At 38.5% G+C, this 27374-nt stretch overlaps 2 long non-coding RNA genes across 2 annotated transcripts in view; both read right to left on the bottom strand.

Moving 5' to 3' along the window:
• LOC118162685 overlaps nucleotides 1–8719 on the bottom strand; it is a 36714-nt gene extending 27995 nt beyond the window's left edge. Inside the window, exons 1-2 of the long non-coding RNA XR_004748563.1 lie at nucleotides 8666–8719; nucleotides 7283–7402 (exon numbers count right to left, since the gene is read on the bottom strand). This is a non-coding gene — a long non-coding RNA (uncharacterized LOC118162685). The remainder of the gene's footprint in view (nucleotides 1–7282; nucleotides 7403–8665) is intronic.
• Nucleotides 8720–8948: 229 nt separating this feature from the next.
• LOC118162684 lies at nucleotides 8949–22516 on the bottom strand. Its single transcript, XR_004748562.1, has 2 exons — nucleotides 22344–22516; nucleotides 8949–9608 (listed from the first exon to the last, which is right to left on the bottom strand). It is a non-coding gene; the product is annotated as an uncharacterized LOC118162684 (long non-coding RNA).
• Nucleotides 22517–27374: the final 4858 nt, after the last annotated feature.

The following is a 27374-nucleotide window of genomic DNA, read 5'->3' as shown; positions in this document are numbered from 1 at the left end:
TGCAGTGCAGTAGAAGACTCTCATAGCGACTGGAAGAGTAAGAAAAATGGAAAAGGAAGAAACCTGAACTATTTTAAAAGTACTGACACTGCTGTAATTGTTATAGCTCTTTTTCATAGGCATGATATAGTACTCAGTATTACATCTGCCCTCATTGAGAGGACAGAAGAGCTGCCAAACATACTGTATTAAAGCAAAATTTTCTCCAGTGTGAAAGCAATCCTAACCTTGTCTAATATTTGCTTCAGCACTAATGGGAATAGGGAAGCTTTCTTGCAAGAAGACCTAAGATTATGATTATGTCTCTATATTAGGTCAAGGAAATGAACTTGGAAATGCCAAGACCTGTTTATTGTCCCTGTTATAAATGTCTTGGTATCAAATGAGTACACCAAGGATGAATGTTGGTCATAAAAACAAAGTTATTAGGGACTTCTTTGTCCCTACTCAGAAATACTAACAAAGTCGGGTTATTCAGATTTAAAAACATGTTGGAGTACACCCTACAGCTCCTAAAATCTCAAGGAAGAAGCAGGTGGATTCAGCTGGCTATAACAAAACAGAAAAATGGTAAAGCATGTATTTCTATGTGTTGTTTTGTTGTTGTTGTTGTTGTTGTTTTTAATTAATTCCTAAATGTCTGAATGAATATAATTCAATAACTCTTAATGACGCATAAAATAACAACAGACATACTTATAACTGTAAAGCATAGCTCAGAAGATGATTTTAAAAATACACTGGATAAGGTGCACTGTCACTTTTGTTGACATAAAAAATGAAGAACAGTATGCATTCAAAATATGACTGGAGCACCTGTTTGTTGTACAGGGACAGGCTGAAAGAACTGGGACTGTTTAACCTGGAAAAGAGAAGACTGACGGGAGACCTCATTAATGTGTATAAATATCTGAGGAAAGGGTGTCGAGAGGATGGAGCTGGTCTCTTTTCAGTTGTGCCCAGCAACAGAACAAGAGGCAACGGGCACAAAGGAGCACAGGAGGTTCCGCTCAATATGAGGGGGCACTTCTTTACTGTGAGGGTTTCAGAACACTGGAATGGGTTGCCCGGAGGTGCTGCAGAGTCTCCTTCTCTGGAGATATTCAAAATCTGCCTGGGTGCCATCCTGTGCAACGTGCTCTGGGTGATCCTGCTCAGTAAGGACTAGATGATCTTCAGAGGTCCCTTCCAACCTCAGCCATTCTGTGAAAAGAAGGAAGTGGGTACTTTTGTTTGGTTTTGCTTTTTGTTTATCTTTTTAACCATCTGCATAAGTGGATTGTGGAATTTATGTCCAAAAGTTACTATATATTATTTCAGAATGGCTTAGACAAATTCATGGAGGACTAGTCCAATAGAAGCTATTAAACATATTTAACTCAAGAATTCCCTAAACTTGAAAGTGATGATGAGAGGGACAGCATGGAGGAACAGTTCTTCTTCTCTGTTTCCCCCACTTTTATACTTAACCATCAACTACCCTCTCTTCTAAAGAGAGAGGGCCTTGGTCACAGTTTCAGCACGACTCAACATAAGAGTTCTTCTGTTTGAAATAAGGAGGCTTCAGTCACATGTATGTGTGTGTCATTTACATTGTGGCAAACAGTGTAAAAAGTACACTTATAATCTTCTCGTGGGTCAAAAGTAACACTTTACATACCAAACTAAGAACTTAGCATAATTAATATTTAGAATCATGGAATCACAGAAGATCCTGAATTGGAAGGAACCTGCAAGGACCATGAAGTCCAACTCCTGGGTCTACACAGGACCACACAAAAATCAGACTGTATTTCTAAGACCATTGACCAAATACTTGTTGAACTCTGTCAGGCTTGGTGCCGTGACCACTTCCCTGGGGAGTCTGTTCCAGTGCCCTACAACCCTCTCAATCAAGAACCTTTTTCTAAGTTCTGGCCTGACCCTCTCCTGATGCAGCTTCATGCCATTCCTCCAAGTACTACTGCTGTCACCAGAGAGAAGAGATCGGTGCCTCCTACTCTGCTATGCCTCGTGAGGAATTTGTAGGCCACCATGAGGTCTCCCCTCTTTCTCTAGGGTGAACAAATCAAGTGTCTTCAGCCACTCCTAATACATCTTCCCCTCTAGACCCTTCACCATCTTTATAGGTATTCTTTGGACTATCAGTTTTTCTGTCTTTCTTATATTGTTGTGCCCAAAACTGCACACAGTACTTAAGGTAAAAAGCAGCCTAAACAAAGTTCAGCTATTCTTATACTTAAGTTATGATGATACTGAAACTTTCAGTTAATAACACATTTAAGACTGATATACAAAAAAACTTTCTCGGATCTATTCCTTTTCCTGTGGTGTTATTCTCACCTTTCCAATGTCCATTTGTGTCCAAGGGTGACCAGCTTCAGTCCTTCTCAATAAGGCTATTCTCTTTCATTCTCACAGTAACTCACCTAGCACTTCACCTGACTCAGTTTTTATTTATTTATTTATTTATTATTTTATTCTTTTATTCACCAGAAGCTGGCCACTGTGATTTGTGTGTAGTGCTTCTTATGTTATATTGTGCCTGCATTCATTTAAAGCTTACATTTTTATTCTTGGGTCATAGGTAGTTCACCCTGCAGAAAGCATATACTTGTTTTACTTTATTTATCCATGAGAAACAGGCAATATGCCATACAGTTCCACAAAGTTAAAATAAAGCCTAAAAAAATTTGGATGACACTAAACTGATGGCTAGACAGTTATTGCTATAACAACAACAATAACAACAACAAAAGATAAAACCGGCACAGGTTAAGACAAGTCCGGATAAATCATGCAATCTTGCAAGGTCAGGTCAATGCAAAGCCCATGGCCTTTTGTAAGTAATAGCAAAATAGTATGTAGTAGTCCAATTTTTTTAAAAAAAGCTTTCTCCTAATTGCACTCACTTTTGCCTAGATGTTAAGGAGAATGAAAGGGTGATGGAACTAGTAAAAATTCAGTAAACTTGGACAATAAGAGAACAAGTAGCTGTTCTCTATTTGTTTTCTCCTCAGTAAGTGACTTTGTTTGAATCAATGCAGATATCTTGCTTTTGCAGTTGAACTGCCTATGCTGTTCAAAAATGCATGCCTCTAGAATTGTTTTCATTGTTTTCCAATGAAACATATTTAAATGACAGCATAGATTCTCCTGTTGTGTACATGACATAAATCAGAAACTGTTCTGTGATGTCAAGGAAAAAACTCCTGTAAGCAAGTGCTGAAGAATCTGGGCACAGCATTTAAATCTAATATGTTCAGTGTATTCTCTATTTGTATTTCCTGCTTTCTGTTCACCAAACATTTCATTGTTCTTTAGGATATGGGACATATCTGTCAAGGGTAATGCTTTATTCCTAAAACAGTAAACATATTGACCAGTACTAAGAATCTTGTAAGACAATTTGCACCACATTATCAGGCCATGAATCTCCCTTTCCAAGAATCCATATTACAAAACAGAAGTTTAAACAAAAACATGGCATCGTATTGATTTCTTGGAATCAAATATACACAAAAGGCACGTGCACATACAAACATAGTTACATAAGAAATATGAAAAAAAAAATCAATGTTTTCTCAGCTGAGCTATCTTTCTATCTTATTTGATAACAGTTCTATCTGTATGAAATATTGATTTTTAATCAATTAAAAAAGTATATGGGTCTCAGATTTCTGTTACAGTCCACAACTTTTTTTTTTTTTTTTTTTCATATTATATAACCAAGTAAGATTTCTATCTACATATCTACATTATATGTAACAATACATGTATACAATTACACAGTGGCAGAATATTTTCTTGAGAAGTGGTTAATAAGTTTCCCTAATCCATTGTACTCAGTAGCATCCATTTAAGCATATGTGTGCAATGACATAAATATCATTCATATCTTCTTTGGCTCCTGGGACATAGCAGGAAGAGTCTGTGTTTATTATTACACTTAATTATGACTGTTCTCATAGAACCATAGAATGCTTTGGGTTGGAAGGAATCTTAAAGATCATTTAGTGCTAAATTCCCTGCCATGGGCAGGGATACCTCCCACTAGACCAGGTTGCTCAAAGCCCCATCCAATCTTCCAGTCAGTGGGAACTTCATTGGATTGCCATCACTTCTCAAATATGATGAACAGTGGCTTGGCAACTTCATCTGCCAAAGTTCCTTCAGGACCCGTGGATGCATTTCATTAGATCTCAGAGACTTGTGCATCTTTAAGTTCCTTACATGGTCTTGCACCTGATCTTTTACAGTGGTCTGTTTTTCATTCTCCCAGTCCCTGCCTTTGACTTCTGGGACTCCATAAGAAGTAGTTCTCTGTCTTACAGAAGGAAAGATTCTGCCTTTGACAAAAGTATTTTGTTATGTTTTGTTTTGTTTTGTATTGTTATGTTTTCAACCATCTGGTGTGGTATTATGCAAATTATCAAGACTGTCACAAGGGAGCATCTGTAGGTATTCTACCTTCTACAACTTCGGTTGATTAAGTTTTATACTTTGATAAGGATACACAACGCACATGCTAAAATATATATTTTTCCCCTCAGTTGTTTATAATTTTAATTTTCCACATTTTCCTTCTGCTTGCAATATTTTCATCACATTTCTTTCCTTCAGAGGATACTAGAGTGTCAATTACTAACTGGTTTTACAGGAGTTTTACAGGAGTTTTCATGGGACTCACATATTCTTACTGAAAATTCAGTACGCGGCAATGCCGTAAAAGCTGATGATGGAATTCATCAGCAATCCATTAGGGTAAAAGGACTCAAAAGGAATGATTTAGAAGGATTGACTCATTTATAATGCAAGTATTAACAGCTTTTGGACCTACACTAAGACTGAGGTCTTCTTAGCAAGTTAATGTCTATCATTAGTCTTGAGCTGCGTAATCCACATTATGAAAGAGCTGATTTGAGCAAGAGAACTCATATTTTATTTTTGCAACCATAAAAACATATCTTTTACTTTTGAAGAGTCTGTCCATCATGGTCAATTTTGGAATGCACCATATATTTATTTTATTATTTGTTAAAAACTAATTTAAATCAGTCATTTGTATTTATTTACACTCTCTCCTTTTCCTCCCTTTCTGCAAAAAGAAGATACTTTCAGAGGAAAAGATGTGGAAGACAAGGCATTTGGAATGTGTGAGACTGGAAATAGAGCATTTTAACAAATTATTCACTTTTTAGGATAGATCTGCTTAAAATTGCTTTAAATCTCCAGGATTATGACCTTCTGTTGATCTAAGATTTGCCTCAAGTGAAATTAAAAGTTGAAAGTTATTTAAACATTGTTAATTTTCTCTTTCATTATGGATTATTCCTTAAGCACGTAGCTGTGTAAGAAACCCAAGATGAAACTTGCTTATACTTACTCAAAAGGACCCTCAAAACAGGTCTTTATCTAGATGCAATTATTTTATTCATTTTAAAAACAAACCAAATAAAATAAGATTAAAAAAAAAATGTAATTAAGTTTGAAGTATATTTGCTTTCATTATTAGAATCTTTATAAAATAATATGCTTTTCTGCCCAGCTGCTCAAAGCTTAATGTCAGGTCTCTGAGATTACTCTGTATGTGAGTACTCTCTTGCAGCTGACTTCTTCAGTGGTAAATGATACTTGAAGCAGACTAAAAAAGCTGTTACGTGCTATATCTAATTCAACTAATCTTTCCATTAGATATATATGGTCAAGGTGTGAGAGTAGGTTTCCAAGACTTTTTCACCAAAATATGATGCCACCACTTGATCTCTGCTTTCAGTTTCCTTATTCGACTATCCCTGCTAGCAGTAATTAAATAGAAGTTAATTTTTATGGCAAATTACAGATTGTTGGTTATACTCGGCCTAAAAGTTGATGATATCTGGATCTGGTTAAAGACAGCTTTCTCTCCAAAAGCCTTTGATCTTTAAATCTAGAAGCCAGGCTCCTAAAGCATTTAGGCATCCTTGAAAATATTGCCTGTGTTAATAACAGACTAATAACATTGACTAATATTTGTCTAATAACAGACAAATGCATAATAAGTGCAAATGACAATTTATTAACTAAAACACAGAATTCTAAACATTTCACTTCATTAATTTCTAAGTATTTTGGTACCAGATAATCCCTAAGCTCATTGCAAAAGATAGATATACATCAATTCTGTAGACAGAGTAACTGAGTGTTTGCATGAAAGTACATAAAGATGTAAATGTATGCTTCAGCAGTTACAGGCCAAATTTCCATGAATTTCTAATGATGTTATAGTAAATGGTACCCTCTGTGGCACAGCTTCCTTGCTTGTAAAGTTCTTAGGAATGAATGGACTTCTGTCTTCCACACAACAGCAAACCATTTCTACTCTGTTGCCTGAACTCATTGGCCATAGGAATTGCCTGAGCACTCCTGAAACACAACTCCCTTCTTTCACATTAGCCTAATCCATTAGCAAATACCCAGGCAGCATCCTCAAGATCATTCACATGAAGACAAGGACATGTTTTCATACAATCTAAAATTGTAGGATGTTCTCCAGTGTAATTTCATCACAAACTAAACAACTAGAGCAGGTGAAATGTCACTGTTGTGGATGATCACCAAATTGTGTCTTAAAACCATATATAGGTGTCTTGAGTATGAGTAGCTGGCCTTAAGCAGGAGAAAAATATTCCTGCAGACCTAAACAGAATCAATGTCAGCTGTTCCTATGCCATTTGCAGTACAGTAAAAGTAGGCAACTACAGTTCCAATTTTAAATCAAATTAAGTAGCTCCTTTTTACAATCACAATAAAATTCTCTCCAAGTATTTCAGGTACCTGAGTAAGAGTCACAATTACACCAACACAAAGCTATAATGAGAATGAGTTAGGCTTGTATCCTTTGCAATCATCTTCAGAATGGATTCAATGTAATGTGATTTTCTATTCTCATTACAACCTTTGTCAGGCAAAGGCATCAGAATTTTAATGACCAGTATAGTATGTTTAAAAACTATACACTCATAATGGACTTACAGAGAATTTAACCTTTTAAATAGTCTGGACTCATCTTACTTCCCTCTCCTTACAGAGTTCAGGAGATACCACCAGGACAGAATAAAAATGCTAAAAGCAGAAAGACAGGAATTTTTAAAGGAAAATGAGGGTAACTGAAATGAAGAGCATGTAGCAAAGGATACAGACGTCATGGTCTTTGAATATGTGACTTTGGATAAACCTAAGTTAATATTTTCAAAAAATCAGTGGAATCCCCAAATCCACAGAAGGCAGTTGGCAAAGTTACCTGGTGTTTGGAAGCCCTAAATATATTGTCACCTCTTCTAGGTAGGAACTGATTGCTTAACCAAAGAAGGCAAGGGCCCTCTCCTGACTTGTGCTGAGTTTGTGTCCATCAGAAACCAACCTACAACAGAAATCCCAGGACCTAGGGACTTTGGTCTTGTATGAACAAAATCACCAAGACACTGCATGGAACACATTGCACATTAAGACTGCTATCCTTTTCCCTTCAATATGTCTTCTGAATGAATCCTGGCCTGTTTATTTAAAATGTAAACATCTATAGCAAAGAAAGAAATCCCAAAATACCAATTTGCAATGAAATAGAAAACAAATAAATGTGTGTAAGAATGCTAACTGGATTCTAGCCAACATTATCCCAGTATACAAGAAAGACATGAGAGAAAGCTCTAGAAATTATAGACCTATTAGTTTAACTTCAGCACCTGGAAAAACTGTAGAGAAGATTATTCTAGATGCCGCTGAAAGGTACTTAAAGGATAATATAATCTTCAGGCATAGTCATGTGGGTTCATGAAAGGAAAGTTCAGTCTCACTAATATGCTATTTTTCTATTATTCACTTAGCTGATAAAAGGAAGAAGGTGGACGTAGATTTTCTGTATTTTTGCAAGGCCCCTCACAATATCCTTCTGGACAAATTGCCCAAATTGAGAAATGAACAGGTACACAGTACCTGTGTACGGTAGGGCTCAACCTATAATGGTACATTGTAATGAATGGAACTATACCTGGCTGATGGGCAGTCCTTAGCAGTGTTCCCCAGGACTCAATTCTAGGGCCAGTTCTGTTCAATATTTTTACCCATGATCTGGGCACTGGAGTTGAATACATCCTTAGTAAATTTGCTAATGATACTAAACTAGGAAGTGCTGATGACTCTCTAGGGGGATGAGAGTCTTTGCAGAGGCATCTAGATAGATTGGAGCATAGGGACACCAGCAACGGCATGAAATTTAACAAGGACAAATGCCAGATTTTCTGGCAATGCTCTTTGTAATTGCTGTGGTTTAACTCGGCAGGCAGCTCAGCACCACACATCCATTCACTTCCCCTTCCCCTCTCCCACAGTGGGATGGGGAAAAAAAAAAAAAAAAAAAAAAAAAGTAAAAGCTTGAGGATTTAGATAAAGAGATAAAGACAGTTTAATGGAACAGAAAATAAATAGAATTATTATTATTATTATTCTTATTATAAACCAAGTGATGCACAATGCAATTGCTCACCACTCTCTTATGCCCAGCCTGTCCCCATCAATGCCCCCTTCCCTAGTGAGGGATCCCAGCTGCCTGGCTTCTCTGCCTTCTAATCCCAGACTTTTGGCCCCACTGTCCTAGCACTGGAGCAGCCAGGTGAAATGTGCTCACCTGGACGACGACTGAAGTCTTATTGCATATCTCGTAGCTCACCCTGGTAGAGATCAGGTAGTTATTTATGCTTTTATGTTATCTTCCTCTTTATTTCCTGTTCTTCTGATGGCCCAGCCACTTCAAAGTAGCCTGCCTAGTCATTCTTCCTCCCCCGTCTGAGTAGGATTTCCTTTACTTTCTAAACAACCTGACTTTCTCATACACACTTTCATCTTGCATATAGGGACAACTGAGACTGGCACAGTTTAGTTCTCTGGTCCAGAAAATTAACTCTATCCTAGCCAAAACCAGGACACTAATACACCCCAGGAATCTGTTCATTTTCTTAGCCACAAGGACCTAGTGATGAATTATATGCAACTCGTTGTTCACCAGGATCCGCCGTTCCTTCTCAGGAGACCTACTTCCCATCCAGTTGGTGCCCAGCCTGTACTGATGCCTGGGGATATTATCTGGATCCTCTGGTGCAGGACTTGGCTTTTCTCTTTGTTCAACGTCACAAATTTCCTGTCAGTTCATTTCTCCAGCCTGTCAAGTTCCCTCTGGCAGCACAACCATCTGGTGCACAACATATTCCTTCCAATTTTGCATTGTCTGAAATCCAGTCTTTCCTGGAGTACTCTTATCCAGTCTTGTAAATTGCCTTGTAGCTTTGGCAGCACCATTTAGTGATTCTAGAAAATATCAGGATTCCATCCAAAAGTCATTTAAGTGTTAGATTCTTGAAACAACATCTTCAACAACAAGGTGGGATAGCTTGGCTACAATAGAAGAACATGCAGTTTTCAGTAATTTGTGATAATTTCAGGCCAACCTCCAGAGAATAACTGCTTTATTGTTCTGACATTTTTCCATACAAGCCAGAGATATTTAGGGCAAAACACATTGATCTTAGCAGTCTGTAGTTTTTGGAAAAATCCTGTCAGCTTCAGCCTTTCCCCTAGGAAACAATGGGAACTGCATTAATCTTTTCTTACTCTTTCATCTGTAACTGTCAAAGGGAGAAAAAGATAACTAGGACACTAAAAGTCTTCTCTTATTCTGTGAAAATTATTTCTTTATTATTCTTGAATCTTGGGTTGTAGTGTTTTCAAAGGAAAACCTAAAGTGTATCTGAGCCCAAATCCTTTGAGTATTCAAATAAATTGTTAGTAGTGAAACGCATTTATTCACTCATTTAGTTATGGCTTGCAGGATCCAGCATAGCCTTAGACTCCACATTAACAGATTACCCTTATGGAGTAACGTGTTTAAGAATATTTTTAATTAAAGCAAAAAATGCAAATTCCCCATCAAGCACTTTAAATGAAACAAGTACAAGCACATACTGTGCAGTGCTCTTTTGAGTTCTGGTCAGAAAGGTTGTTTGTATAAATTACCAAGAACTCAAACCATCTTCTATGTGGCAAATATTGAGTGTGTTTCCACTGATTTCAAGTGGAGCAAGTTTGAAAAAAATAACTGCTGTAAAGAAAAGAGAACTCTTGGTCTTGGATATTTCCATGTTCCTCATTGATTTGAATATTGTTCTTAATTTTCAGACAAAAATACAGATGCTTGTTTTCACTGTTCAGAAGATATTACCCCTTCTTTTGGCTACAGTTTTCATCTGCAACTGTTTTAAAATGATTGACATTAACAAAACAATTCCTGATTCATATCCCATATAATTGCCAAATTATCTTTGATAATTTTATCTCTTTTTAATATATTCTGTGCTTAACTAATGAAAATAGCTTGATTAACCTGGTCTTAACCAGACTCCACTATACTTGAGAAATGATACTGCACTTTTTATAACTTTATAATGACTGATAATATGCAAAGATAGTTTGAGCTATAGACAATGAGTTGTATTAGGTTTATGTGGCAAGGTTTTGGCAGTAGGGGGACTTCTTTGAAAAGAGTCCAGAAGCTGCCCCAAGTTACATAAGAAACACTTCCAGACAGCTCCAAAAGGAACCAACCCCTGCCCAAAGCCGAGCCAATGAGTATTGTTAATTGCACCTATGTGAAAGCATATTGAAGAAAAGAAAACATGCTGCACAACAGTCTTACAAGTCTTACGAGGAGTGGCTGAGGGAGCTGGGACTGTTTAGCCTGGAGAAGAGGAGGCTCAGGGGCGACCTTATTGCACTCTACAGGTACCTGAAAGGAGGCTGTAGTGAGGTGGGGGTTGGTCTATTCTCCCACGTGCCTGGTGACAGGACGAGGGGGAATGGGCTAAAGTTGCACCAGGGGAGGTTTAGGTTGGATATTAGGAAGAACTTCTTTACTGAACGGGTTGTTAGTCACTGGAATAGGCTGCCCAGGGAAGTGGCTGAGTCACCATCCCTGGAGGTCTTTAAAAGATGTTTAGATGTAGAGCTTAGGGATATGGCTTAGTGGAGGACTTGTTAGCATTAGGTCAGAGGTTGGACTCGGTGATCTCGGAGGTCTCTTCCAACCTAGACTATTCTGTGGGATTCTGTGTAACAGAAGCTGGGATTGAGGAGTGAGAAAATGTATACAGAAACAATTCCGCAGACACCCAGGTCAGTGGAGAAGGAAGGGAGGAGGTGCTCCATTGTACCCATGGAGAGACACCGCAGGAGCAGACTTTTGGCTGGACCTGCATCCCATAGAGAGAAGCCCTCAGTGGAGCAGAAGGTCTTGCAGGAACTTCCATCCATGGTGGAATACATGCTGGAGCATTCCATTCCTGAAGGATGGACCCCGTGGCACAGACCCATATTGCAGAAATTCTTGAAGAGCTGCTGCCTGTGGGAAGCTCACATAGGATCACTTTGGGAAAAACAGCATCCCGTGGGAAGGACCCCACATTGGAACAGGGGAAGAGAGTGAGGATGAAAGAGTGGCAAATAGTGAAGCATTATGGACTGACTACAACACCCATTCCCCATTCAGGGGATGAAGGTAGAAGAGAGTGGATGGTAAAGTTGTTTTTAGTTTGTTTGCAGTTCTCACTGTTCACTTGTACTATCAATAGGCAATAAATTACATTAATCTTCCTTATGCACAGTCTGTTTTGCTTGTGGCAGTAACTAGTGATATCTCCCTGTCTTTATCTCAACCCTTCAGGCCTTTCATTGTATTTTCTTACCCTGTTCCTTTGAGGATGAGGAGTGAGAGTGGTTGTGGTGGAGTTTAGCTAGCCGTAAGTGTGAAACCACCACAGGAGTATGAACTATCTTTATTAGTATTCAATTAGACATTAAAAGCATATTGTATAGAAACTACTAGTACTGGTAAGAGGTCAAAGCTGAAAAATGTTGCAATTAAAGTTTTAAACTCATTTCATATGGTCTTTCATGTAAGCTTGAAGAGATACTAACTGAAAAACAATCTTTCTTCTACCATTGAACAAGTAATTATATCTGAGTAAAGACTATGGGTAACCAATAAAGCAAAAGCAAAAATCTGCAGGCACATTCTTCATGCCTGCAAATGCAAATCAAAAAATACAATTTTCGTAAAAGCTATGAAATTTCAATTTTAAGTATGAAACTCCAGGTTGCCTTGTAGTTAAAACTGTGGGATGCGCATTGTGTGCACATCCAGTCCACTTCCATCATTAATCCCTAGGGTGGCTCAGGAAACCCTCAGCTTGTCCTGTCAAAAATTCATTGTCTTCTCAGCATGAATAAGGCAAACTGGTTTGACACAATAAACTGACTTGTAACAAGGTGGTCAACTAATCTTCCAAACCCCTTCACAGCAATGCATTTGTTTCAGGAACTTGCAAGGTGGGAATTTCAGAAGATCCCACAGACTCTCCCAGGCATCTTATTTTGTGCCTAGGTCGATTTTTGTACTTGATCGTGTTGGTTCATGTCCTAAGCTGTCTGTTCCACATACTTGATTATTCACCTTAATTATTGTTGCATATTGTTCAGTAACTGCAGCTTCTAACAATTCAGTTTTCCAAATAAAATAAATTCAGATGACTTCAGACAGAGAAGTGATCAATGGATATATTTTTTCTTATTGTTTGTAAACCTCATGTAATTTGGTGAACAAAATGAGCAAGCATAAGTTATGATAGACTTGGCACTTTGTTAAAGGCAAATTTGGTTCTGATACTTTGTGTGTGTGTGGTTGTTGTTGCTTTTTTTTCTTTGTATTTTTTTTTTTTTTTTGGTATACATACTCCCTTCTCTTATTATAATATATAACAGTTGCATCTTACCATAAACATCAAGGTAAGAAAATTTTCTTTCATTATTTAGTTGTGGAATTGAAATTACAAGTAAATTCCCAATCCTCAGAATTATTCAAATATCGTAATAACCCAGTATTTAAGGATGCCAATATGAAAGCTCCAGTCCTCATAAATGCAATCAATAGCTCTAAATCAGGATTTGAAACCAAAGCTAAAATCTTGCCTGTGGAGAAGTTAGTATAAATTTGCATTGATTTCATTAGAGCTAGCACTACAACTGTAATATTTCCTTTTGTTGTCTCAGCTTACTTTCATTAACTGGATTACATTTGTTTAAAAATAGATAGCTGCATACAAATAACTTCTGTTGATTAAATACCAATAAAGTCCAGGAATGCAGGTTGGGATTTATATTACCTAACTTAAGCCATCTAAAAGTCAAATCTAAGCTAATCATCTAGGCTTACTCTACAGTCCACAGAGCCTGAAGAGTGGCTCTCTTTTAAAAATTAGCATTCATTGTACAATGCATAAATGTCTCCTTTGAGGTATCCATTTCAATCAGTTATAGAACAACCTTAGCTTATATTGTATGCCTAACTATAAAATAAATTTATTTGGGGCTGACAGGGCAACTGTTGATTTCAAAACATCAACATCAGCAAAACTCAGCAGTTTAACTGAAGAACAGCTGGTACTAGACTGATGAGCAGGATGATTGCAATTCATCAAAGGACTGATGAAGATCTACATGAGACACCCCTGATACTTTCTGGAAGAGAATATGAAAAACAGGCAATAGCTAAATATAGCATTTCAAAATACACAACATGAACAGAGTGCTGCAAATGCCTGAAATCTGTGTGAAAGTTCATTGTGTAGTCAAAATTGCCAATTAAAACTGATATGACCAATATATGATAGAATAGGACAGTGAAGAGCAGGATAATGATATAGGGAAGGGATTAAATGTTTCTAAAGGTGAAACATAGAAAAGATCTTTTCAGTTTAAGTTGTGATGCAGTTAGACCTTATAGCTGTTTGGCCACCTATACAACGCATCATAATAGCTTGATATTGCAGTGTGTAAAGAAACTATGTGTCCATTCATGTGTTTGTCGGAGTCTGGTACCAGATGATGAGGGATAAGAAACCAATGTTGATGGAGTTATATAAGGCTAGTGAGTTAGCAGATGCTCTTTATAGCTCCAGAAGTTTATCTTCTCTGTAGTACACCTGGAGAGCCCAAGTTCCCTGCTCACCTCACTAGTGAGACACAGGGAGACTCTGGAAGGAATAGCCAGCACTAGTTATTTTCTTCTGAAGATAAAACCCATGACAAAGCTGAAAGTGTAATTAGATACAAATAATATCTTTAAAGCATCTTGTGACAGACTGTTCTAAACAGATCAATAGTCACTCAGTCTCCTTTTAAAAGAAATATTATAAAGTACTTACTACAGCAAAAGGGTAGGAATAAGTATATGTCATGAAAAAGATTTCCATTGGTAGTGTCTTCCTTGCCAAAAAGCAATAATTATATTTATTGAAAGTGAGGTTGAAATTGCATTCTCTTTCTCCTCCAATACTTCTAAGAAGCTAAAATTTGCTAATCCAAAAACAATTATTTAAAATTGCAATTCTAAAACTGGCCTACTGTGCTGGGTTAACCCTGGAAAATAGCAAAGCATCCAACCAGCTGCTCTCTTATTCTCTCTTCTCAGCAGGACAGGGAAAAGAAATAGGATGGAAAAGTCCATGGGTTTAAGATAAAGGCAAGGACATAATTTACAAAGTATCATTATAAACAAAACAGACTCAATTCGGGGAAAAGTAATTTAATGTAGAACTGATAGTGACAAAGGAAAAAAAAAAAAAAAAAAACAACAAAAAACAAACAAACAAAAAAAAAAAACGTAAAGCGATACTTTCACCTCAACCCCTTTCCCAGGTCTAATGTCACTCTTTGCTCCTGCCTGCTCTCCCCTAAGCGGTGCAGGGGATGGGATGGGGGCTGTGCTCAGCCCCCCCAGCCCCTCTCAGCCACCCCTTCCTCTTCACCCATGGCCCTTCTCCAGCGGGGGCCCTGTCCCGGGCTGCAGCCCTTCAGGAACACCCTGCTCCCACGGGGGCTCCCCACGGCCGCAGCTCCCTCAGGAAATGTCCCCCTGCTGCAGCGTGGGCCCTCCCCGGGCTGCAGGGTGGAGATCTGCTCCAGCGGGGGCTCTGCAGGGCTGCCGGGGAATCCCTGCTGCCTGTGGGCCTGGAGCCCCTCCTGCCCTCCTCCTCCTGGGGCCTGGGCCCTCTGCAGCTTCTCCCCTCCCCCGGGCCTCCTCCTCGGCCTGTGCCCGCTCTGCTATTTTGGAGATCTGTTTTCCCTGGGTCTGGGCTCAGCTGGGCCCTGCCATGGGGTAGTTGGAGTCTGCTGGAACTGGCTGGAACAGGCTGGGTCCAGCACAGGGCAGACAGGGCCACTGCCCACAGAGGCCGTGCAGCCCCTGCCAGCACCTGGGAATGGACACCCAGTACAGCTATTCTTCAGGTTTCTACTGACCGTCCTCCCTCCTGAAGCAGAGATGCTTTTGCTGCTCCCAGATCATGGATTGGATCTCAAAACATCATCAACTCACACAAGGTCTGTCTAAACCAGTCCTCCACAGTGCTGGAAAACATGAAAAAAAAAGGCACCAGAGCACATAGGACAGTGTGTTTTGAGTGGCCCTCCTCATATCACATATGCTGATTTTTTCATTAGACCAAATTTGCTGACATTTTTTTTTTTTGTCAGTAATTTATTTGAAAAATGTTCTTCATCAGCTGAGAATGCACAAAGCATTCCTGGGAAATAATAATAATAATAATAATCCTTTCCACCTACTCCATCTTGCCTCTTATTCACCCAACATCTGTGTAAAGCATAGGATGATCGGTTTTGTGTTTGTTTTCTGTTTTCAGGGGTGTCCTCTCTCTGGAAATATTATACACTATTTCTAAATCTATTTGTCTTTCCACTTCCAAATGCACAGAGGAAAGGTATTTTGTTTCAGCACAAAGGTTGAAAAATCAGATTTGAGTTCCTTTTTATCCCTTCCTTTTCGTGGACACATAATGGAAAAATGGAAATTAATCCCCTAGAGGTTTAGATGTAAAACACAACAAAAACTTGCTGCAGCTGCAGGTATTGGGTACCTCAGGTGGAGCTGATCAAGCAAATAAGTTTGAGGGTTTGGGATTATTTGCTTTTTGTTTGCTTGGTTGGTTGTTTTTTCCTTCTTGTAACTACATCAGCAGCCCTTTTGTCCAGGAATTCTTAAAGTAGGGAGACATATATTTGTGCTATACCACAAAGATAATTGTGGTGTACTTCCTGTGTCTGTAGGCATGTTTTTAATTGTCCCCAAGGTCCTGGTACCAGCGTAGGCCTCAGCTGCACAGTATGTAGTCTTTTTTATTAATAAAATGGCACCTAATCCAACAAAGGCTTTATGCATCTAAAAAATGCATGTCATCTTCAAAAAGAAAGTCAGGCACCTTGCAATTCATCATGGTGCATATTAAAAGAATTCTATACCTGGAGTGGATATTGAAGTCTCAGTGCAGTTATCGTTTGGTAGTACTGGATGGCATAAGGCCTTAAAGAGGCCAGACTAGAATAACCATTATGATCTATTCTTAGCATCAGTGAAATGATATATAAGTACAGTGAACATCTGTGAGCAAATCTTTTACACTTTCTATTTGTTTGTAGAGATATATTTTCAGTAATTTAATGTAGAAAATTTCAGTGCAGCTTACATACATTGTAAAACACTAACTTAACAGTATTTCTAGTTTTTTAGTAATAATAGATTTAGCAAGTACCATTTAAAGAACCCAGGCCTAGAAAGTCCAGACCTCATACGACTGATGCCATCTAGTGGGAGGTGTCCCTGCAGGGGGACACCTGTGGGTGGGGGTGGGTGGTGGAACTAGATGATCTTTAAGGTCCCTTCCAACCCAAACCATTTTGTGATTCTATGGTTCTATGATTCTATGAATAGCTATTAAAAGCACTAGGAAGTATGGGGCACAGTCCTCAAATTTTATTGAAGAAAGAAGATTGGTCCTACTTTCATCACAACTTAGATGATTAATTAAAGATTAATTTGAAGTCATAGTGTATCTTTGACTCAGATGTGTGCAATTAGCACTAGTTGCTCCTTGATGAAAGTGTGTTGACATATTGTTATTTCTTTATCTCTTAGTTCTATCCTAGAGTATTTCTGTGACTAAGCAGTCTCCAGCAGAAGGAGCATTGGCAATACAACTAGGTAACCCAGAGTTATCTGGATTTTATTTTGATAAAAGAGCTCTAAGTATTATATGCAATTACATGCAATTGTTTGCTACAGGGCATTGATTCAATGTTCATGCAAGAGGGAAAGTGACACCAGTTTAACCAGGGACATTAGCAACCATGTGTTGATCCCCCCTTCCTTTCTAATACACTCCCTAATTCAGTCCAGCTTTAGCTGGCTGTTGAAGTCTGACAGATTTGTACCACGGACATAAGAATTGGAAAAATAAAGGGAAATTTAATTGTTTTTACCTCTTCACCCAGCTATAAACACAACCTATACTCAAGCTGTCTAATGTAAACCACAACAATTTTCAAAATAAGATCCAGCTGTGCAATAGGTACATGCTGGACTCATTAACCTTCAGAGTTTCGAGACCTCTTTCAGTTTTCTATGGTACCATTTAGCTCTTGGTCTTATGCATGACCACAGTGGGGACACCAAGGTCTTTGTCCTCTGTGATCCTGAGGAAACTCAAGGATAAGCACTGAGCCTATCTAGCCTGACAGGAGGTTTTAAGAACTGAAATTACTTTGTATCCTCAGAAGATTTGCAAAAGATAAAGAAAAGTTAAGGCATTTCACATTGTGCCATCCACAGCGTCATTACATGACTCTCAGCAAAATAGAATTGGTAGGGACCTCCCAAAGCTGGCAAGCATTCCCCTGCTAGTTTTTAAATGAATATGCCACCTTTTGTGAGCATATCACTTATTTCTGATACAAAACAATGACATAACAATAGCAAAACCCCATGCTAATTTATGTGGGGAGAAAACAAATATATGAATAGCCTGGAAAAAAAATCCTAAAAAGTTTGCTACCCAGTTATCTCTCTCTCTTTTTTTTTTTTTTTTTTTTTTTTTCACCAATCAACTTAGTAAACCTATTAAAAGCCTTCCTACTTTCTTTCCAGACAGCTGTTTAGTACCAGGACTCTGCTAGACTGGCCAGGGAACAGAAGGGAAAAAAAAAAAAAAAAAAAGTTTTACACAGCTGCTACCACTCTCCACCAATCTAAATGGAAATCTGACTCTTCAGATTCCATTTTAGCAATAAATGGATTTTTCCTCCTTGTTACTGAAATTTGAATGTTAAGTTAATGTTTCTCCTGCATTGACATGCTGAAGAAATCACAATGATATTAAAAGTGAGAGGGAAGAGCAATAAAATGCCTTGACTTTAAACATTTTGTTCCTCACAACCCACAATCACACTTTGATGTCACTCACTTTATTTTTTTCTTGTGTCTTTTGTTAAATGCTATATCCTCTTTATAAAATGCCATTCAAAGTCTGCCTAAAAGAAAGTGACTAAGACATGAACAATTTAATTCAAGAAAAATTCTATTCAGAAAATATAAATATACATATACATATTTTCTCTGCCAATGCTCCCAAAATCAAACCACTTTTTTTTTTTTTTTTTTAATTGGAATTTCACATAAAAGTCAAAGGTCAATCTCAAGCCTGCAAAATTACAGCTAATGTCCTAGACTTGACATAATAGTAGTTTCAGACCAGCACATGAACAGCCTAGGTGATATGGTAGATGGTTTGCTGCCATCAAAGATGATTAGCAGAGAGAAATCTTAGACCTCCCTATGTCATTTAACATATGTCATATTTCCAAGGGAATGTTTTAATATTGGGTACATCCTAACAACATGATGGAAAATGGTACCGAAGATCAACTATCTCTCTAGTCCTTTATGGGATTTTAATGCAGTTGTAAAATGGTACAGACTTGTGTGCTAACAACCTTTCACCATATAAATTTTTATGTATGCACCACTTCAGTACACATGGCATAACACCTGGAAAACAGGTCCAAGTCTGAGATGAAAATTTTTTTTTTAAATTAAAACCAGAGATCAGTGATGATCCTGATGAGCAAAGGAAAGCACTTTAAAAGGTTTCTGCTACAAAACAGCTGTTGTCTGAAGCATACATATCTATCACTGAGTAACACAGTCAATATTTTGTTACTGATTCTGGATTTCTTACCTAATTTACAGTCTTACAAACCCACACATCTGAGTGATACCTTTTTTTAAAAAAAAATATTAAAAAAAGTCTGAGAAAAGCTACTTAACAATACTGTGATAGTCATGATTTTCTTACTTTTTGGCCAAGTTACAGCCATAAAATATAGCTTGGAATTAAACCATTAATTGCAAATACTGTTTGCATTAGATCTTGAGTTTCCAGGAGACACAACATACATAAACAAACAATCTGTTTTAATCACTCTTTGTCATTGAACACCAAGTGAAATTCAGAATCTTGAGCTTTATTTACAGTTATGAAAGCAGGGAGTATGTATTTCACTTGTCTAGCCTTAAAATTTGCATTGTAAATCTGTGCATATGATTTAAGTATCTTTATAGCAATGGAGAGGAATGTAGACTTATAGAAAACAGAAGTGAGAATGTGAGAACAGCTCTGATCCATTGGCAGCACTGAACTTTCTATATAAATATTACATGCATGGGATTATATTCAGGGATTATTCTGTGACTGTACAATGTTCTCCCCTTAAAGCAGACCATCACAATGAGCCTCTCCATTGCTTGTTGCAATTCTTTGACTTGTCTTTACTTTTATGAACAAATAGAACATACACAATTCTCTCCCATGGGAGAGGGGAGAGAAAGAAAATGAGCTAGAGTTGACACATTAGTCACTTTACATGATGTGCTAATGGAAGGTACTCCAATATTGTGGGTGATGAGAGCTGCATAAGAATTTATGTAGTAGAATGGAAACTGCTGACTTACAATGGGCAAAGACAAGAGATTCTGAATAAGACTAGATTTATTTTATCAACTACACAGCAGTCAAAGCTGTTTCAATGAAGATAAATGAAGAACTCTATCATCTTACTTTGTAGACTTATTTAACCAACAGACTGTCTGCTCCATGATTTGTGATGGCTTTACACATTAGAAACTAACTGAGATATATCATGACTGTCAAATCCTGGTATTCCTGTGGGTTTCACAATACAGTACAATAGAACCACTTTCATTATCTTTGTGTTACAGATAATGGATAATAAACTATCTTACAGTACCCAAAGGAAAGACTCTTGGAGCAGAGAAATACTATTAATACACAGAACATCTTTTAAATCTTTTTTTTTAAAATAAAAATTAAAGTATTTGAATCAAAAAGAAGATGGCTATTTTAAAAAAAAGCTGTACGTGCTTCTGTGTGTTTGTGTGCTTTGTGTGTTTGTGTGTTTGTGGCACCTACTCCTGCCATTTGAGTTCTACCTCACTTTGCATGAAATGTCCTTCTATCTTTCTTTTTCCTAGGGCTGGACTGTTACCACTCTTCTTTTTTCACTTTCTCCACAGTCATTCTCATCTCTTTCCCACAGTCTCTCACACCTCCCTGTAGCTCATGAAAAATCTTTCACTGAAATTTCCTAATTCTATTCAAAATGAGCAGAATTTAATCAAATTTTGTATCCCTACAAAACAGAGTATTTATACAAAGCAATATATATGGTATGGGGAGACACTATTCAATTTTGATATTTTTTTTTTCAGTTTACTGAGCATTGAAAAACAGGACTTTCTCAGATCTTGACATAACCTACAGGTGACTGTGCAGACAGAGGCTACCCTCCCATAAGCTCTATAAGCTCTGTGTCATTTGTCAAGTCACATGTGGAAACTTTAGACACTTTAGGCAACCAAAGTGGCACTAGATGACTATGTTTCTTTGTAGATATCATTTTTTCTCATATCCCTTCTATTGTGAAGTGACTTCTTCATACTCAAAGTAAGAAAAAATATTGTTGTTGATATTTTTATCTGCCTGAGATGCATCAATCATTTCAGAATTCCTAGCTGCCATTGCATTTTCACTGGCAGCTTTTTAGAAGAGAAATTTAACTATTTTATTAACATTGCATTGTGCCTTTCCTTCCTACTACATTCATTGATTTTATCATTTATAGTGGTTGTATTGGTAGTACACAAGATATGACAGGCAAAGTTTGTAGAAGAAATGCTATTTTTAATTACATCAGTCCACACAGTGGGGGTGAGAAGCACACGGGCTTCACAAAAACTTCTTCAGGTCACCAGAAGGAACAGCAGTTCTCAAGTCCAAGAATAAATGCAGGATAAAACCTACAGGTTTTATTTATGTCAACTCATAGAAAACCTGAGGGAAGAGGTTATCCATGACTTATACAACATATGGATCTGTAACCAGATTATTCCTTAGTCTCACTTGAAAACTTAGAGACAGTGCCTAGCACTCTATTTTTTAGTTGCTTCTTTAACAGGAGTTAAACAAGTGGAAGAGAACTGTGCAGTGCTATTAAATCAGCCCTTCTATCACACCAATGACTATCAGAATTTAGTAATCTGTAAATTTTGCTTCTTTGGGTGATAAAGACCTAAAAAAAAAAAAAAAAAAAAAAAAAAAAAAAAAGTTTAACATTTCTTAAAATGAAGAGGTAGATGCTAGATGTATTCTTTTGTGATTTTTTTTTTTTTTTTTTCTTCTACCGAGAAAGAGATTTTCATGTTCTTCATTAGCTGTCTGTCTGAAGCTCTTCCAGATAATTTTTTTTGCTTGGTCTTTCTGTGGAGGTTTTACTCAGCTGGCAGCCAGTCTCCACCACAACCACTGTTACTTCCTCTCCTCAAAGGGAAAGGTGGAGAAAATACAATGGAAAAGTCTTGAGATAAGGACAGAGAGATCACTCAGCAATTATTGTCACGGGCAAAAAAAGAATCAGCTTATGGAGATTAGATAAATGTATTACCTATTACTGACAACCTAGAGAAGTGAGAAATAAAGAAACTAAAAAGACCTTCCCCCTCTCCATCCTCTTCCTCTTCCTCCCCCTGAGAAGTGCTGGGGAACATCTGAAAATGGCCCTTACCTGACATGGTGCAGCTTCTGGACTCTTCTCACAGAGGCCACCCCTAAAACCTTGCCATGTAAACCCAATACACTTACATCATATATGCAAATAATTTCTCTGATTTTATGTTCTGATATCAGCTTGAGGAGCTCAAATGTGCTTGGTGCAGGAGGAAGTAGCCCTTTCTGCAAAGACTGTTTAGTTTACTATTTCAATGGAAGAAAACAAAACCAAACCAAACCAAGCAAATAAAGAAACAAAACTTAGTATGTTTTCCTTCTGCTTACCTGTGCTTACATATCTTATATAAAGCTGCAGTCTCTCTTGGGAACGGGCATTTTAAATGCTTGCAAGTTGTCTAGCTCTGTTTGAGCTTATAGTTATTGCCATAATGATAATAAACTCAATTCATGTGCATGTTAGTTGGTTCAATCCAGTATGTGTCCCTTGTATTTAATCAATATTTAACTGTCTACTGTGTAATAATTAATCACCTTTGCTTTCCTTATAAATGTCCTTCTGTTAAGGTTGCATGGCTGTTTTATATGTACACTAAATCTTTTCCAAAGAGAAAGCTAAGGCAGACAGTGCCTCTATCTCCAGGGTAATCCAGACCTACAGTATATATTTGTTCGGAGTTTACAGTTAATTGCTTGACAGTGAGAAGGGAAAGAATTTGTGGCATTCGAGAAAAAATAAAAAAAATAAAAAAAAAAATCAAACAATAGCTGAAACAGGATTAGAAAAGATTATCTTTAGGACATTATCAGCTTGTAATTAGGCCTTTACCACTGACACCAAAGACCTCAGCTCTAGGCTTAGTTGTGGTTCTGACCTACTGTTTGGCATTTCCTTTCAGCCCTTTGTGGCTCTGTGTCACTGGATCCACCAGGATGATAAGGTTACTTTTATATTCATGGAGTATATAACAGCTATCGACATACACTCATGTTCTAGAATTGCACTGCAGAGTTCAATGGTGTTTGGAGACTATAGAAGATCTACACAGAGGACTGCAGATATTTAAAAGCTTAGAAGAAACATCTCTTTTTAAATGCATAGCCCTTCATAAAATACATAGACAAGAAACTTTCTCTAGACACAGTCTTAGTTCCTAAAGAAGAAATTGTTAAAGCCAGCACGCAAAGTGAGGAGTCAACTAAAATAGATTATAGGAATTTGAAAGAAGAAATATACATTTATATACATTTCTTCTGGGTTTACCGAATTGGTGGATAGGGGAAGAGCAACTGCCGTCATCTACCTGGACTCGTGCAAAGCATTTGACACTGTCGCCAATGATATCCTTGTCTCTGAATTGGAGAGACATGGGTTTGAAAGGTGGACCATTTAGTGTGTAAGGAATTGGCTGGATGGTCACACTCAAAGAATTGTGGTCAATGGCTCAATGTCCAGGTGGAGATCAGTAACGAGTGCTGAGGGGTCAGTATTAAGACCGGCACTGTTTAATGTCTTTGTCAGTGACATGGACAGTGAAGTTGAGTGCCGCCACAGCAAATTTACAGATGGCACTGAGATATGTGTTGCTGTCTACACTCTGGAGGGAAGAGATGCCATCCAGAGAGACCTTGCTATGCCTGAGAACTGTGCCTGTGTGAAACTCATGAAGTTCAACAAGACCAAGTGCAAGATCCTGTATCTGGGCCAGGGTAATCCCAAGCACAAATACAGGCTGGGTAGAGAATGGCTTGAGAGCAGCCCTGAGGAGAATGACCTGGGGGGTGTTGGTTGATGAAAAACTCAACACAAGCCAGCAATGTTTGCTTGCAGCCCAGAAAGCCAGCTGTACACTAGGCTGCATCAAAAGAAGTGTGGCCAGCAGATTGAGGGAGGTGACTCTCCCCCTCTGCTCTTATGTGACTCCACCTGGAGTACTGCACTCAGATCAGGGGCCCCTGGCACAAGAAGGATGTGGATGTGTTGGAGTGAGTCTGGAGGCAGGCTGTGAAGATTACCAAAGGGCTGGAGCACCTCTCCTATGAAGACAGGCTGAAGGAGCTAGGGTTGTTCAGCCTGGAGAAGAGAACATTCCAGGGAACCCATACAGCAGCCTTCCAGTACATAAATAAAGCCTACCATAAATCTGGAGAGGGACTCTTTGTCAGGGAATGTAGTGATAGGACAAGGAGTAATTGCTTTAAAATAAAAGAAGGTAGGCTTAGATTAGATATAAGGATATTTATATATGTGTTGCATAGGTGTGCTGTGTGCATGTGGCTACTGGGATGTTCAGCCTCACTACTATTTGGACCTGTGGGCATGGAGCAGTGACTGTCTTGCTTCTATCAGCTGCTGCGTTCAGCAACTTCTACCAAAAACCAGGAAAGAAGCAAGTATCTATCTACATATGCAAACTGGTATTCAATTTGGTGATAATCAACTAAGTGTTAGTGTCTTCATGTGACCTAAACATTGAAGGTCTCATTTCAGGTCAAAGGAGGTGGAGAGCAGAATTCTGTAACCTAGTGTTATTTCATAAGCAGGGTTACAGAATTCTGTCCTGTTCCAGCAGAACATATGTCTCCCATTGTACTGGGTCTGGCTGGGATGTTAACTTTCCCTGCAGCAGCCCATACAGTGCTGCGCTCTGCACTTGTAGCTAGAACAGCAGTGGTATCACACCAGTGTTGTGTCTGCTGCTGAGCAGTGCTGGCACAGCATCAGGACTCTCTCTGACCCTCCTAGGGGGTGGGCAAAAAGTGAGAAAGAAACATCAGCAGGGCAGCTGACCTAAACCAACCAAAGGGATATTCCATACCATATGATGTCACACTCAGCAATAAAAGGTGGAAAAAGGAAGAAGAGGGGAGGGGTGGGCTCTCGTTGCGAAAACGTCTGTCCTCCTCCCGAACACCGGCTACGTGCGTTGAGGCCCTGCTTCAAGGACGTGGTCAAGCATCGCTCATTTGTGGGAAGTAGAGAGTAATTTCTTTCCTCTGCACTTCCACATAGCCTTTACTTGTTTTGTTTTGTTATTCCCTTTCCCCCTCCCTTTTCCCCTTTCCCTTTTTTCCCTTTAGTGGAATTGTTTAATTAATAATAATATTTCCTTAATTATATATATATATATATTTCCCCTTTTTAATTAAATCATCCTTATCTCAACCCGTTCTTTCCTTTACTTCTTCCCCTCCTCATCTGAGGAGGGGGAGTGAGAGAGCGGTTGTGGTGTTCAACTGCCTAGCACGGTAGAACCACCACACCCATACACCCACACATCTTGCACATCTTCCATATCTGAAACCATTATTGTCTGAAATGGTTCTTTGTTCTATGCTTAGGAATGTGAATACCATATGTATTCAGTACTAGCACACAAAAATCTAGGCAATATTCAGTTTCCTAAAATGTGCCAATGTCAGGTGCCAATGTTCTGCAGCATTTTATGTGTTTTGGGATATTCCAGGTGGCCTCCAATGGCTCCTCCAATAAATCACAGATCTGCAAGCCTCTGATACCTCAGACATACTCTAGGCACTGATCTTAGCACTTGTAGAGCTTAACTATAGAAAACTTGTTTTTCTAAATGTGGATTTCACCTAGGTGATGTTGAACACTTCCCTCTGGAAATTAGTTTGGGAATCTATTCACCTTTAAGCATTTCACTGCATTCAGAAGGTGCAATTCAGTGGGAAAAAAAAAAAAAAAAAAAAAAAAAAAAAAAAAAAAAAGCGCTTTGCTATTCTTTCTGAAGTAGTCTCCCCATTGGTCTGCAATGCTTCTGAAAGAATATCCTTCCAGTTACTAGGAAAAAGCTAGTGGTGATGTGACACCAGTAAGTAACTAAACACCAGACAATCTTGCACTCCCCCTTCTCAGAAGGACAAGGGAAGAAAATACAATAAAAGAAAGCTTGTTGTTTGATATAAGGACAGGGAGATCTCTCACCATTTACCATCACAGGCAAAACAGACTGTGCAAAAGAAAGAGTAATGTAATTTATTGCCAACTGTCAATAGTAGAGAGCAGTGAGAACTAAATCAAACTAAAGACAACTTCACCATCCACCCTCCTCTAACTCCTTCCCCTGAGCGACACAGAGGAAATGGGGAATAGGGACTGTGGTCAGTCCATAACATTTTATCTTCTGCTGCTCCTTCATCTTCTCTCTTCCCCTGTTCCAATGTGGGGTCCCTCTCATGGGATGTGGTCCTTCCCATAGTGATCCTATGTGAGTTTCCCACAGACAGCAGTTCTTCAAGGAGCTCTGCAATATGGGTCTATAGTATGAGTTCCATCTTTCAGGAACTGAATTCTCTAAAATGGATTCTCCATGGGCTGCAGCTGCCACCAGATCACCTGCTCCCTTTCACAGGCTGCAGCTCCAACCTGGAATCTGATCCTGTGGGGGCCGCAGCCTCCTTCAGGCTACATCCACCTGCTCCACCATGGGCTCCTCCATGGGCTGCAGTGCGGAAATATACTCCACAGTGGTACACTATGGTCTTCATGCAGACAGCCTGCTCCTCTCCATGGACTGTAGGGGAAATTCTGCTCTGGTGCCTAGAGCACCTCCTGCCCTCCTGTACTGACCTTGTTGTCCATAGTCTGGTGTTGTTTCTCTCTACATTTTCTCACTCCTCTCTCCAGATATTTTTGTGCAGCAACTTAAGGAAACTAAAGAAAGTTTTCAATTTCTTAAATATGCTCTCACAGAGGTACAACCAACATTGTTTATTGTCTCAGCTTTGGCCAGTGGCAGGTCTCTTTGGAACCATCTGAAAGTGTCTCTTATATAACTTGGGGCAGTTTCTGGACAGGAACCACCCCTGAAATGAACACACACACACACACAGACACCGCTACCAAAACTTTGCCACGTAAACCCAATACAGATACCTATATAATACCTCAGGTGTTTCTGGTGAGTATAAGTTTAAGGCAATGGGATGAAAGGATTGTTTTAAGGAAGAACCTTGAAGATGAACTGCTTAAACAAACTTTGGCTCATAAGAACTCAGTTTTAGTTTGGGATGCCTGAGATAAAATTTAGGTTCCTTTGTTCATGAAAACCCTTTTACTAATGAAGCCCTTATATGCTTATTCATATATTTAGGAAGCTAAAGGTAATAAAGACCTTAAATGCTTATATTCATATGTTTTGTAAAGACCACGTCAGAGTGCTGTATCTATTTTAAATAGACTATTTGCATGTATAAGAGATATCTATATACCTGTGGAAAAATTATCTAGATACCAGTCAGGAATTGTGGCCTTTTGAAATAATCTATACCAACACGTTTAAAGAATAACAGTTTTACTGCCATATTTCCAGTGATGCACTCCTGCATGGGGTG

Source organism: Oxyura jamaicensis, chromosome 2 (assembly GCF_011077185.1).
Source record: "Oxyura jamaicensis isolate SHBP4307 breed ruddy duck chromosome 2, BPBGC_Ojam_1.0, whole genome shotgun sequence".
Classification (NCBI taxonomy): domain Eukaryota; kingdom Metazoa; phylum Chordata; class Aves; order Anseriformes; family Anatidae; genus Oxyura; species Oxyura jamaicensis.
Note: the sequence above shows the minus strand (reverse complement) of the source record. Positions and strands in the feature narration are given on the sequence as shown.